Source organism: Bactrocera dorsalis, chromosome 5 (genome assembly GCF_023373825.1).
Source record: "Bactrocera dorsalis isolate Fly_Bdor chromosome 5, ASM2337382v1, whole genome shotgun sequence".
NCBI lineage: Eukaryota > Metazoa > Arthropoda > Insecta > Diptera > Tephritidae > Bactrocera > Bactrocera dorsalis.
In genome coordinates, this window is record NC_064307.1 from 17,868,866 (window position 1) to 17,884,026 (window position 15,161).

The 15,161-nt window shown below is 35.8% G+C and overlaps 2 protein-coding genes across 7 annotated transcripts in view; both read left to right on the forward strand.

The window, feature by feature from the left end:
- Positions 1-15,161, forward strand: part of LOC105234071 (protein still life, isoform SIF type 1) — a 282,702-nt gene that overhangs the window by 206,200 nt on the left and 61,341 nt on the right. The window lies entirely within an intron of this gene.
- LOC105233520 (protein still life, isoforms C/SIF type 2) overlaps positions 12,262-15,161 on the forward strand; it is a 326,314-nt gene continuing 323,414 nt past the window's right edge. For 4 of the 6 annotated variants that reach the window (XM_049457989.1, XM_049457990.1, XM_049457991.1 and 1 more), the window contains exon 1: positions 12,270-13,936. The gene's annotated coding sequence lies outside the window, so the exon portion shown is untranslated. Of the gene's footprint in view, positions 13,937-15,161 lie in introns of all 6 variants that reach the window. The other 2 variants (XM_049457987.1, XM_049457988.1) reach the window with 2 other exon arrangements.

Consider the following 15,161-nt stretch of genomic DNA (forward strand, 5'->3'; position numbering starts at 1 on the left):
TTTTTCGAAGGTATAACACTTTCACTTGATGGGTGTTATGTTTCGCAAATTTGCGCAAGCGAACAGCTACTAGTGTTTGGTGGCTTACGGCTGTGCCTTGCGGCCACAACTCAGCGAATAACTGGGTAGCGCGCCCAACAGTATGCCTCGTTGTGGTAGGCAACGGCAGCAGCCAACAACAAAGGCAGACAGCAAATGAAAGCATCGCGTGTGACTATCCATATATGTTTGTATGTATGTGTGTGTTATAAAGGAAAAAAAAAACAAACGCTGCCTGATTGTTATGAGGTAATTTCGTAATTGATAATGAACAAAGCGCCTGAAAGTATGTCAACATTAAAAATACCCGACAGTCAAATATAATAGCTTTATTAGAGCAAGCCGAAAGCGACACACAGCCAAAAATAATGTGGCATGGCAGCAGCATGAGAGGAAAACAAGAAAGATATGAGAAAAAAAATGTGACTGTAGGGTGCGCCTGCCGCGAAGCTTTCAAGCGCACAAACACTGAACTTAAAGCTAAAGCTTTCGCAGATTTGTTATGAAGCCAGCACCAACGCTGCACACGACAGACATACACAACAACAAAACAAACAAAAAAGTAACCGCACCAGCAGCGAAAATAGCTGCCAAATTCCAAAGCATTTATCAAAAGCAGAGGGAAAAAAATTGCAAAACACAAAGCGCTGGCGAACACATGCCAGCGCGCTTGGCTGGCTGTATAGTTGGCGGGTCGAAAACACATCAAATTTCGAAGACGATCGGCTGGCTGGCCTATTGGCCTACTACCAGCCAGCGCTTAGTGTATGACAGCCAGTGCGACCACAATGCGAACAAAGGCAGTATGCTTGTGACCTCCGTTGCGGTTGCAGGAGCCTGCTGACGTGCGTTCGAACCTTACACGGACAGCAGCTCGTGATTTCTGCCTCGGCTGCCAATAGCTAATAGCGCGCTAAAGCTCTCCTAAATGCTTATAAACTACTTTACGCTCTCTGACTCTTTATATCTCTCACTCTTTCCTTCCCTGTCTCTCAATTTAAATTTATTTGCTCTCCTCACCGCTTGCTGCTCATAATTGTTGCCTTAAATCGTGCAATTAATCACTCGCTATTGCTTACTCGTCAGTTTAGCAAAGCAAAAAACCTCTCGTTATATATGTACAGCAACAACAGCTGGTCCGCATTTATGCTTTACAATTCGAAGTGACTGATTTTGGCGCCCTACTGCATTGTTGCTGGCTTTGCCGCGCCTACAAATCACAACAAACTTCGTATAAATAAACATAAATCGTGTGTTGAAGGTTGCTCTTATAACGCGAGAGCGCTAAGGAGCGGCATTTTCATGCGTAAGAGATTCCTGCTTCGCTTACTCTTTGAAATCAGCATTTTTTTGTTTCAAAAATGATAAAAAATACTTCGCAAAAATTGAAAACAAAATAAATAATTTTTAATACAACAACAAGTTGCGGCTGACCTTCTAACGGTCTGTCATATGGCCTGTGACAGCAGCTGCCATCAATTTTTAGAATACCCAAGCTGCTCGCATATATTTAATTTTTGCAAATACTATACATATGTATATATGTATATAACGGTATTTGCATTTCCTTACGATTATCAATCAGCTGTGCCAACAAATAATCTCACATACGTCACGCGTATAAACCGTTATTAATAACATATCCTAAATATGTCTGCATGCAATCTCAATCCACAAATCAACCAGTTGCCTCTCTTCACACTCTCAGACGTCAGCAAACACCCTTTTATTACCGCCAGCTGCTGGCGAAAGTATGTTTTCTTACGGCCCGTAGGTTGAGCACAAGCAATGTCGTCTAACCCACTAATTTAATTGTTTTCACCCGAGCATTAATATATTACGCCTGTGTCACCCACATACCCACACTGGCACAGCATACGTCTCGATTTAGCTCATCTCTGTGCCTTAAGTAATGAAAAAGCTTTGACCTAGAAATTTTTTTTACGACATGTTTGTCCATTTTCTGGGAAAAAAATAACAAAAACAAAAAAAGAAACGGTACAGTTATTATTGTGTGCCAACAATTCAATATGAACTTGTGCCGAAGGCTAATACTTTGGCATGTTATTGAGATTTCAGTATAAAAAGTTAATGGTGTCCAGCTATTGACTGGCAGGGTACAGCAGATTTCAGAAAATATTTTTTTTGTTTAAATTTTTTCATGTATTCAAAAAAATTGGTGCCTAAGCTGAGCTAAGGAAAGTTCGGATCTGCACAAACAATAATTTTTTTTTTGTTTTTTTTTTGAAATTTTCTTGAAAGGAAATTTCATGCAAAATTATGCAGCTTTTTAAACATTGTAAAAATATAGAAAAAATCTTTAGTAAAGAAATATTTTATAGTCCGATACGATGGTACGAAATCTTGTATATCTGTTCTGTAGAGAAAATGTACCACTAGCAATAGCCTAATAACTTTGTCTCTATCTTTTAGCCAGTATTCCTTCAATATTGCTCGAAATAAAGCCTAAAATTTAGTTATTTGGAAATCGTTGCCTACATGTGGGCTGACATAAATTAGTTTAGCAAAGACACACACCAAATGCAATCTCATGCAACAACGGAATTGTTACATAATTGTTACAGTACTGCAAAAAAATTGGAGTTTGTTTACAGTGACAAATGAATATACTTTCACTTATAAAAATTTTATTAAAAGTAGAAATTAAAAAAAAAAAATTTATTAAAAAAAATTCTTTGATAAAAATTATTAAAAAAAAACCATTATGAAAAAATATTATTACAAGAAATTAATTAAAATATTAAAATATATTACTAAAAAAAAGTTCCTTAAAAAAATTGTAGTTTGTTTACATTGACAAATTAACATACTTTTTTTAAATTAAAATTTTTTTTGTTATGAAAATTACTTAGACAAAATTTATTAAGAAAGAAAATAGTTAAAAAAAAAATAATTAAAAAAAATTATTTAAAAAACAAAAATTAATTAAAAAATAATATTTTAAAAAATTAATAAATATCTTACAAAACAAAAATCTCCATAAAACAGTTATACTTATATAGTGATAGCTATGTATCACTCACTATACAAAAAATACCATCACATTCATCATTCCTCAATAAAATAAATCTTTTTAAGCATTCTCTAACATCCATAAACATTTCCACTTAATTTTTCCTACTGGGTAGCGGCAATAATTTAATAATAATACAGTTGTAATCTCGGTCAGCATAATTAAATAAAAATTCATTGCAACCTAAAGACACACACAATTGCTTCAAGTATTTACAAGCATACCTATGGGCGCATACACTGATTTGCTAGCATACCTATAGGCGCTGGCACTGATTTGAACACACACACATACTTACCTAGTTAATTACAAATAGACGTACACTGTTGACAATATTAGGCCATACGAAATTAAATCACGAAAACTGCGCTCTTTTTACCAACTCTTCACTGGCCGCAGACAACAAGAGGCAGGCAAGAGAGAGTGAGAGAGCGCACGAGCGCGCAAGTTGCACGCTTCCACTCACTTATGGCCGCCAACCACTTGCTAAGCAAATATAATGCTTGTATATATGTATGTAGATATGTGTAGGCAATAAAGAAGTAGAAATTTGGACAGATTTTGCAGCTTCTCGCTGACGTCATAAGCTTATTGAGCACACATACAAACTTACATATGATATTTTACATACATATTTATATATATGTGTAATGCTAGATATGCGTTTTGATTTTTGCAATATTTTTTCGTAATTTTTCTTGCAAAAAATTATGCAAATCACACTTTTTTATAAGTATACCAGCTTCTCACTTCTCAATTCCAAATAATAATTACAAATTAATTCATATTTATTCTTTAGTGCATATAATCATTGCTGCACGCACACACATTTACTTACAAATGCAATATATTTGTGTATATGCGTTGTAGATCCAGTGGCCTTGACCGCTTGTAGTGGTGTCTATAGCTGCGTCGCTTGCATTGCAAGTTCTATATATGTATGTGTGTGTGTGCGTATACGAGTATGCTCATACAAAAGAGCAGCAGAAGCTGCCGACCAAGCGATGTTGCAATCGAACACAGGCACACATACATATTTCTATATACAATATATAACATATATATGTATATAATAATGCCAGCGATTTACGCAGAATTTTTTAATAACGCTCTTTAGGTGTTTATATAGACAATTTGTTGTATATGACGGCTAGTCTTAACAAAGTAGTTTCCGATTTATAACAGCAGTTCTGTTGATCAACTTGAATTTTATTTGCGTTTTTGGGTAATCAATCACTATTGCCCGGCCTTTAAAGATGAAATCATAAGTCCTTTAAAAAGGTGCTATCATAATATCTCTAAAGAGTTAATATATCGAATGATTTTGAAAAATTTGGTCTACCTTCATTTCGTAGACGGTTCCCAGCGTTACCTCCGAGAAAATGTGTCTGGCGGTGAGCCGAATTTTATCGCTTAAAATTGCCTCAAGTCCAAAAATCACAAAAAATTATTATTACTAGAGATGAATACAGCTGGTGATCGAGGGATTAGTCAAAGATTTTATTTTTGGCAAAGCGCATCTTCACAAAAGTGACAAAATTTTTATGAAAAATCGAAATTGTTGTCAAAATTCGAACTCTTCCATCATTACCTGACAAATATTACTAAGAAGGACGTGTATAAATTACAGGTATATACGACCAGCTATTTCGGTGAAGCTTCCTTACCGCCTCTGAAAACAGCATTTCGGAAAAACCTCGTTTGAAGTTTTATTTATCTCCACTAAATGTATTACAGTTATGTCAACTATTTTTCCGGTCCTCGAAACATAAAAAATTTCGTAAGCAATTTTTGGGATGACCTTCAGCTTCTTCAGCGATTTTTTTTTATCTCTTTGATTGACTGGAAAAGGATTCCATCCGATGATGAATTTGGGATCGTACGATCAAGTGTGTCCAAATATATCTGTTTACGGTGTTCTGTTTGGAAAAAAAATTCAGCTTTATCAGGATGAGTCGAGCAAGAACACATTTCATACCCGAAATATCCACCAAAGTCATTTGAACAAACTCGCGCGAGATGTCGAGCTCTCTTGCTATCTCTCTAACACTTGCCTGACGATTTTCAAGCACCATATCCTTCACTATTTTAATATTTTCATCAGTTGAAGAGGTGGAAGATCGTCCAAAACGAGGCATGTCTTCAACGATCTCTCGGCCCTCTTTGAAGGCTTTGTTCCGTTCGTAGGCTTGAGCTTGAGCTGTACCGTAAATTCGATATATAAAAACACGATTTTATTGAAATTCAGAGAAAGATATAATCCCTCAAGTAAGCTCTTTTTGTAGAATTTCTTCTAGATATATTTTTTATCAAAACTATGACGTCACATTAGCGTATGACAGATTGGTGACCCAAATACGCATTTGCCATACTCTCTCTTGGCACCAGTTTGGGTTAATTTCTTCATCGATTTGAGCTGTTAAAAGCTGCGATTTCTTCAAAATATATGAACCTAAGGAACAGCTCACATTTGAACTCCAATTTCATGGTCGTTTCATTGCTATATTACTTTCTAGGCCTAACTATTTCTATTTTATACTTAAAGAGTCTTCACTTTTTTTGAATTACTATTAGCGAATAATTTTCGTTATTTGAGAGCGTTTCAGCTCAGATTTTTAATTTGTTTATTGAGAAGAAATTATCTGCTGTTGGCTTATTGCTATACTTCGGGGCTTTCTACCTCCCTTCTTCCTTTTTTCTGTTTTTTTCGAATCTAAAAGTTCTTAGATTTCATTTTAGCTTATTAATAAATATTTTTTGTTAGTAAATAGTACTCGAATTGTAACAAAAAAAGATTAGTTTTCTTGTTCAAAGGCTCTCGTGATTGATAGAAAGCAATAGGGATTACACAGATTACAAAGAGCTCATTGTATAGGGTCTTCCAAAAAGAGAGTTGTAGGCAATTTCATAACGCATTCAAGACTCTTTTACGTTAAATATTAGTTATCAGACCCTTTCTTATTATTTCAGATCACTTTTATCTGTCAAAATTTGTAATTTTACTTTGTGTGGTTTACAACTTGTCTAGGTGTATGCCTTAGCTGATCTTCGAACCTTCATATGCGTGTCACGTATTTTGGCTTTACTCAATCGCAGTCTATACATTTTTATACTGCTTCCAAATTCTTATTTTATTGTCAGACCATATTTTACTGCCATTTAAATTATTCGAAAAAGCAACAGATAACATAATACATTAGAATTCTCCCGCAACCTAGTTCGCAACCTTGCTCCATACCAACTACGCTTCAAGTGGTAGCTGAGGCAGTGGTTTTATTGTATTGCGCACACTCACAATGCTTCATTGGTTTTCGCGCTAATTCATTAGATTTGCAGCAACAAATGCAATTTATTCGATTGCTATTAGGGGCTTAGTCCCACTTAGCGCTATGAGGCGCTGACTGGGGTTTCGAAAACATCAACGCTCCTCTGTGCGTATGCAACAAATTTGAAAGTGTCGAGCACTTGAAGTTGCGCCGCTTTTGCATTCGCATAGGCATATGTTGACTTCGGCATAGTACCGTTAAATTCGCAATGCCCCACCTGACATTATCAGTTGTTGCTTGTAGACATGAAAGTGTGTGTATGCACACTTATAGGCATACATATATACAGACATATGCATATTGAGTTGTAAGCCTTCGCAGGAAACAAGGTGTGGCACGCATCGTCGATGCTGTGCAAATAATCGAATTTACAAACACTATGCGGGAAACGAATAAAATTCACATAATGTGCGGCTTGTGTGAGGGGGTGTGTGTGTGTGTGTGCGGATAAATACTCAGCTTTGATTAAAGTGCAACGGCATACAATGGTGGGGCGCACCAGCGTTTGGTTGGCGGTGTAATGCAATATATATGTATGTGTGTATGAAAATAGTGTAGTTTGTTGTTGTTATTTTACTTTTTCTGCAATTGGAATGTGGCAACACACAAACATACATACATAGATGCGTAAGCAATAAGTAGTCGTTACAAACTAATTATATTTTACTTTTCGGCTGTGTGATTAATTTTTGGCTTTGCGGTTCATTTTCGAAATTGGTGTGTGGTTGGTTGTGTCTACGGTTACCTTACATACTCTTCGATATTGAATGAAAATTAAGCATTTGTTAACTGTTATGTGCTAAGTATATTAAGGGTCCGCTACAACTCAAACTTTCGCTTAGTGAATTAGCTTGTTGTTGCAGCTGTTGTAATTTGAAAATATATTGTTTTTATTATTTTGGAAATGAAGTTCTTGAGAAGCATACATATCCGTTATGTTTCAGTTAAGTAGACCTGAATGCACTTTTTCATTGTAATTATAGCAGTATTAGCTACTCCCGAAACGATTTTCAAAATGCTGCTGATAGGGTACATATCCGTTATGTTTCGGTTATGAATACCAAAATGTCGTGGCACGGTTGTAGTTTAGTAGTGTTAACTACTCCCGCAGTAGTCTTAAAAAATGCTGCTGAATTGATAATTCTTGATCGGGTACATATCCGTTATGTTTCGGTTAACTATACCCGAATATCATGGACATGCTAACGTAAAGTACGCACTGTGATCCATTTTCTCAAAGTTTAACTCGAATCTATGTTGCAGCTGGTAGTAATAATACAATACCGCTGAATTCGTGATATTTGATCGGGTACATATCGGTTATGTTTCGGTTAAGTATACCATAATGTTACCGAATGTACTTTTTTGTTGTAGTTGTAGTAGTGTTAGATGCTTTAGCAACACTCTTAAAAATGCTGGTGAATTTATGGTTCTTTATTGGGTACATATTAGTTACGTTTCGGTTAAATATACCCGAATGTCATGGACACGCTAATGTATGCACTATGGCCCATGTTTTCGAATCTAAATTGCGACAGCTAGAAATAACATCATATTTTCGCCCCGGATTATTCAAGCTCCCTAAAAGGCAAAATTTTCAGGTTTTAAGTGGTTAAAATGATCTCAAATCAAACAATTAAAAACTTTTAGTATCAAAAAAGTAGTATAACCACCACTTTTAACCAGAAAATATTTAATGAATAAATAAAAATATGTACATTTAATGCACTTTCATAATCGGCGATTATTTTTGAAAAAGTTTGGATTCATTTGAACCGATCTTTAAACGATTTCTAAACGAACCTCTGACAAAAGGTGCCTGGCAGTAAGGATGACTTTTCGGCTTAATACATATTTCCTTCGCGATACCAAAATATTCAAAGAAATGTTAAAATTTTCAATGTCTATTTTAAGTTCGCTACAACTTCCTAACAGAATTTTTAAAGTATCTTTCGAAATCCCGAAAACGAAATTGATTTCCTTCGGGATCCCGAAATTTCCAAAGTTTGTTTTCGATAATTTAATTTCTTTTTTGGGTTCGAGAAATTTTCGTACTTGGTTTCTAAAGTAGTTTTTGGAATCCCGACAACGTAATGTACATATATTCTTCGGAATCCCAAAATTTTCTAAAAAATCTTTCAAGATTTAAGTTTTTTTATGTTTGAAAAATGTGCATACCGGGTTTCCAAAGTATTTTCGGAATCCCGAAAGCGAAATAGATTTTCTTCGGGATCCCGAAAAATTTTTCGGCTTAAAATAAACTTAAATTAAAGAATGAAAAATATTTTTCATTACTATATTCGTAAATGTTTACTTATCCAACTCTTAGCTATAATGAAAATAAGTTAAACATCCCAGCAAAAGCTTTAAACTTAAATGCATTTTCTGTCACTCGTATTGCCAATTTTTTCCCTGCACAGGAACTGAAATTGACATAACGGAAACAGTAGCAAAAAAGGAAGTTGTGAAGGCTCACTAGTGTTTCCCATAACGGCGGCGCGGTCGCAGCTACGGCTGTTGTTGTTGTTGCAAATTACATTTCTGTTTTCTCGCTTTGAATGGCATTTCGCGGTTGAATTTTTTCTAAGTCTACTTTTTAGCGCGGAAACCAATTGCTGCAATGAATTGCGTTTTCAGTTACATCAACATTACATTCAAGAACATACCGCAAGAGAGTTGAAACTTCGACGCTAACGGCAATAACCAATAACTGAGGTTTATAAGTTACTAACGTCAAATTAAAAGCGACGATTACATAGTTTTTATGAAAATAGGCGCGAAACTGCTCACTGATGGTACATTTTTCGAAATATTAAAGTGTGGTAAAGGCGGAAGAATATATTTGCTCAATAATAGTATACCTATTGGGTACCCAGTAGTAAACCCAATATTACCTATTAGTATATACAATAATAATACCAACTAGTATACCCATTAATATACCTAATAATACCTATTAGTATACCCAATAAAACCCATTAGTCTACTCAATGATATCTACTTCATCGTCTTTTCCTTACAATTGACAATTCTGTGTTCAATAATCTCAAAATTTTGACTCACAGTAAAACCTTCGATTGACAGTTGAATAATTTCCTCAGAGTATTTCAATGTAAATAGTCACAGCGTATATTCTGTCAGCAGCATATTTTCTTGCGCACAAACAAAGTGTTTGAAATTTCTCGCTTAAATTCCCAGCGGCGCAGAATGTGGCGCAAGGACACAAGGCAAACTTACTTAGTTAGACATAGTCTGATTGCTATGGACATCTTTTGTTATGTGCACTGATATATGCACATGTATACATCTCTAATAATTTTTTAGCTAATTTATTTACGAATTTCGGGAATTTTTTTTGCTTAAATTAGCACATTGTAAAATTGGGCATGAAAAACTAGCTGATACCTGTAATAAAAAGCGCTGGATTTTTTTATTTATTTTGCTATAATAAGCTGCAAATTCATACAGATATGCATTTGTTTATTTGAAACAGCAGATTATGTCATATTAAAGTTCTCGAAATCCCGAAATTTCCAAAAAGTAATAAAATTTCTCTTGACTTCGCGAAATTTTGGAATGAAATTTCCTAATTATTTTGCGGAATCCCGAAGTCCAAAAATATTTTCTTCGGGATCCCGAAATTTCCTGAAAAAAACTTTCAAAATTTAAATTTCTTTTTTATGATCGATAAATTTTTTTACTAGCTTTACAAAATTTTTTTACGGGATTCCAAAGGCTAAAAATATTTTTTCTAAGATCCCAAAATTTCCACAAAAAATTCTTAGAGATTTAAATTTCTCAATTGGGTGCAAGAAATTTTCCTAGCCGAGTTTCAAATTTTTTTTCAGCATGACGAAAACTACAAATACTACATATTTCCTTCGCGATCCCGAAATATTCAAAAAAAATTTCAAATTTTCATTGTCTACTTTAATTTCGCTACAACTTTTTAACAGGATTTTCACATTATTTTTCGAAATCCTGAAAACGAAGTAGATTTATTTCGGGATCCCGAAATTTCTAAAATTTTTTTCGATAATTTAATTTCTTGCTTGGGTTCGAGAATTTTTCTTACCTGATTGCTAAAGTAGTTTTTGGAATCCCGACAACGTAAAGTACATTCTTCGTAATCCCAAAATCTTTCGAGATTTAAACTTTTCTGTTAGATTCGAGAAATTTTCGTACCAGATTTCCAAAAGATTTTTATCCCGAAAACTAAAAATATTTCCTTAGGGATACCGAAATTTCGAGATTTTAATGCCTCTTTTAAGTTCGCAGAATTTTCGTATCTGATTTCCAAAGTACTTTTCGAAAGCCCGAAAACGATGTCTTTCGGATCCCGAAATTTCCAACAATTTTTTTCGATAATTTAATTTCTTTTTTGGGTTCGAGAAATATGCATACCAGATTTTAAAATTATATTTGAACATACCGAAAATTCCAAAAAAAATCTCTAGATTTAAATTAGATTTTTTGGGTCCGTAATGGATAAATAATATTTCGAAATACCGAAACGGAAATAGACTTTTACCGGGATCCCGAAAATTTCCAAATTTTTTTTTTTCGAGTATTTGATTTCTTTTTTGGCTTCGAGAAATTTTCGTACCAGATTTATAAATTATTTTTTGAAATCCCGAAAACGAAAAATATTTTCTTCGGTATCCCGAAATTTAAGCATTTGCATAAGTTTTATCTATGACGAAGTGATTTTGTTAATAGAATATCTGTCATATAAAAAATATAATTTTGCCAGAACATGGTATGTATGGTAATTTCAATTTGTCTAAATGTTACTCATACGCCATGTAGTCTCAGAATGATGCGTGACTTTTAGGTAGTTTTTTACCATCTATAGTTGAAATTTCCTTGTTCGAAAGCCCATAATAATGAAGCAGCCTTTACTTGGTAAAATTTTCTCTTCCTTCATTCTGAGATATAAAAGATAGTACCAAAAAAAATTGTGAACATTTGGGCCCAAAAATGTCAGCAGCACCAGCTCCGCTCAGCAACGTTATTTCATACGAAAGCTTATATGCATACCAACATCACGCTCCACATACATACATACAAAACTGTGTTTGTAGGTAATGCAGCATCAACAACATCAACAAAAACAACAGCAATAACATGACCAACAACAACAAATACCAAACCAACATATATTTTCACCTTTCACAAATTCACTTTCACTTGACATACTGTGGCAACAGCGAGCTTTTACGTTGAACGAGAGCAGCACGAAGAGAGCACAAGCACAAAGTGACGAGTAAAAGCACGCAAAATTTACAAACACGCCCAAAGGCTTTTCATTCTTGAATAGGCATAGAAAACAAAAGCGAAAACGCAACTCAGAGCAAGGCCAACTAAAGGGAGAGCAGCAGAGTGGCGCGTGACGTGAAAGTTTACAATGCCCGGAGCTTACACGCTTACGTAAATAAACCATAAAAGGGAGCAAGGATTGAGCAGAAGAGAGTGGAGTATTAAACAAGTTGAAGAGAGGTTGAGTAAAAAAGAGTGTAAAATATTGCAAAAGATGGAAGAGATTGGGTAACAAAGAGTGTAAAGTATTATAATATTCTCACTACTTTCAACATGAGAGCGCGCTCTTTCGTGCTTGCCAGAAAAACTGTTATAAATGAGTGGCGTAGAGGAGACTGTGCGCTCTCCAACGCACTCACGACACGCAAGCTTTTTAGAAATTATCTGTTTTTTTTACTCTTTATAACACTTGTCTGCTGTACAGATTTCGCGGAAATTAAAAATCAAGCGGCAGCTACGAAGCGCTTACGAAGTTGCAAATTCGCAACGAAAGCACAGCAGCTTTCACGAAGTGTCGCTAAAAGCATTTGCATGTCTAGGTGCTTGTATGTAGCTGCTACAACGAATTACGCCGACTAAAAACGAAGTGTCCAATTGCCAACGAGCGAGTATGCACACGAAGCACCATGCACAGTAACGACACTGCTGCTGCCATGGAGCATGGATGCTAGGATGCGCCGATTTCGCAGGCTGCGTGGAGAGCAAGCGAAGCACAGCGCACGACTGTGCTATGCTGTGGCCCGTTCGCGCTGCTAAGGCGCTGCTAAAGGAGCAGCAGAGCAGCAGAGTTTTGCTTGAATGCATGTGGTGAAAATCAGTCATAACGAGAACGTCGTCGGGTGCTGTGTACGTTTTAGAGCAGAAGCTAGCAATCAGTGAAGCTATTCGCGCGCTGTGAAAAAAATCAAATTTACCCACATACACGCACACACATATACACGCACAACACATACACGCGCGTACCGAACGCGCATACAACAAGCAAGCAAACACATAGCAATCAAAAGCAACAACATGAAATTCCTGTGAAATATATACATCGCTCTATATATCACGCTATATATCTATATACATATATATATCTGTATATATATAGTAGAAAAATGTAATATAAATCGGTGGCAAGTGCAGGGATGTGCGAAATTCCGTGAATTTACATGTGTCGTCGTTAGAAAATATGGAAATAAATGTTTACAAGTGTGCAACAAAATCAAAAGGTTGGTGTTTTGTTGGTGTAGTGTTGCCAGAAAATTACGATAAGCTGGCAAAAGCAGCAAAATTATAGAGAAAAATATATTATTGTCAGCGAAAAAGTGCACGCGAGTGTAGTGAATTATAAAAAAAATAATAATTACAACAAAAATTTAATAACAACAAAATTTTCATTACAAAAACAATTTGACATTTAGTTGTCTATGAGAAAAACCGTTAGAAATTCGCTACGGAAATATTGACAAACAAAGTGCAAGCGCCGAGCAGCAGCAGCAAAGCAGCGGCAGCGCTAGCAATTACCGTTATAACTTCAGTCGCAGCTACGTCAATTGCAAAACAATTTTTTTCGAATTAAAGGCAGCGAGCAAGAAATCCCGCAGCATCAAAAAAAAACGGCAAAAAAATAGCAAATGAAATCGAACTGTGTGTGTATGCATGTATGTGTGAGTGCAAAAAAGCAAAAAAAAAATAAATACCAGTGAAATAACGCAGTTATAACGGGGGCGTATTGATGGATTAAAAGGTGGCAAGGAAGCCAGCGAAAAGTGTAAGAAGAAGAAGAAGAAGCAGGAAAGTTGCGTCGCGGGAGCGCTGCTGTGGGCCGACGGGGGGAGTAGCAACAGTAACACAGTAATAAAGAAAATAAAAGCAACAACAACAAGGCATTGCTAAAGCAGCCAGCAAATAGAAATGCCAAAACAAAAACAAAAATAAAGAAAACAACAATAAAAACAAAAGTAAAAAATATAAAGCGAGAAGCGAAAGAGTAAAAGAAAAAATTTTAAGGGAAAAGAGTAAAAAGTAAAAAGTAAAAAATAAAAAATAAAACCGAAAAGCGTAAAAAGGAAGAAGTAAACACGAACTAGGCGAATTTGAGGCAAATAAAACGGGCAAAACCGAGCGGCAGGCAGGCGTGAAATATAACGAGAAGAAAAACACTCGCTGGAAATACTAGCAACAACAACAAAAATAACAAATTGCTGGAAAAAAACGAGAAAAATAAATGGTGATTTGAAAAACAACAACAACGCAACGCCCGCAGCAAGCGTGGCACAGTAAATTGTAATGCGAATAAGAATTAAAGCAGAAGCAACAAAACAAGATAAAGAAGCGAGCAGCAGCAAAAATACGGGCACACACACATATACATTGGCATATGTGTAAATGTGTTAGTGTATATGCATGTGTGTGTGCTTGTACGCTGCTGGCGTGCTTGTGCAGGAACGCCTTATATGCTGCAAAACTAAAAAAAACAACAATAACAACAACAACAAGGGTGCTAGGCTGACAGGCAAGCAAGCCGTGAGTAGGGCACGAGTAGCGAGTGGCGGCGAGGGGGTGGTGCACTGCATTTCAGCTGGGCGAAAAGGCAGCAAGACGAAAAATCACAATAAAAGCGAGAAAACAGCAGCAAACAACAACGCAAACGCACTTAACATAAATAACACACACAAACAGACATGCATATGTGTTGGGCCATACAAGTGTGCATGTGTGTATGCGCGCATTTGTTAAGGAGCCATATGAAGACAAACACTTTTTGCGAATAACGGCACAACGGTTGCTGGCATGTGTATGTATGTTTGTGCTTGCGAAATAGGAGCAGCGGCGACTGCGGCCGCGCACACAACAAGCAACTTATAACACACTTTTATGCCATTTGCCTACATTTAGGCGCTAGCGAGCACACGTGAAGCGCAAGCCAGAAAAACACAGATATAAACATATATGCATATGTGTATGTGTTTGTGACAATCATTTTGCGCGTGTGTTTATTGCAAGAGGCGCACACATATAAATATGTGTATGTGAGCTCGTTCTTGCCGCTCTGACTGCCGTTTGTTTAATATTTGGTGTGCTTGTTGTTGCTTTGTTGCATACATTTAGCCGCGCTATTTTCGAAAATAAAATATAAATAAGTCTTAATGTGTGAGGTGCGAAAATAAGCGAAAGTTTTGCTGGTGTGGAATTTGTTGTTGTGGAAAATGTTTTGTAGAAAATCGTGAAAATAAAATATAATAATGGAAAATAATGAAAAATAACACTTTGTGCAAGGAAAAGCAGTCGAATGCCGATATAAAACTAAAATAGTGGGGGGATATGGAGTGTTTCTGGGATTTTCGAAAGGTTAAATCAGACACTGGCTGGATTTGTTGTTTGTGGTAGCAAAATTGTTAGCGTTTACGTTGTTTTCTTGCGAAAATTTTAGTGAACGTCAAAAAAAAATTTAG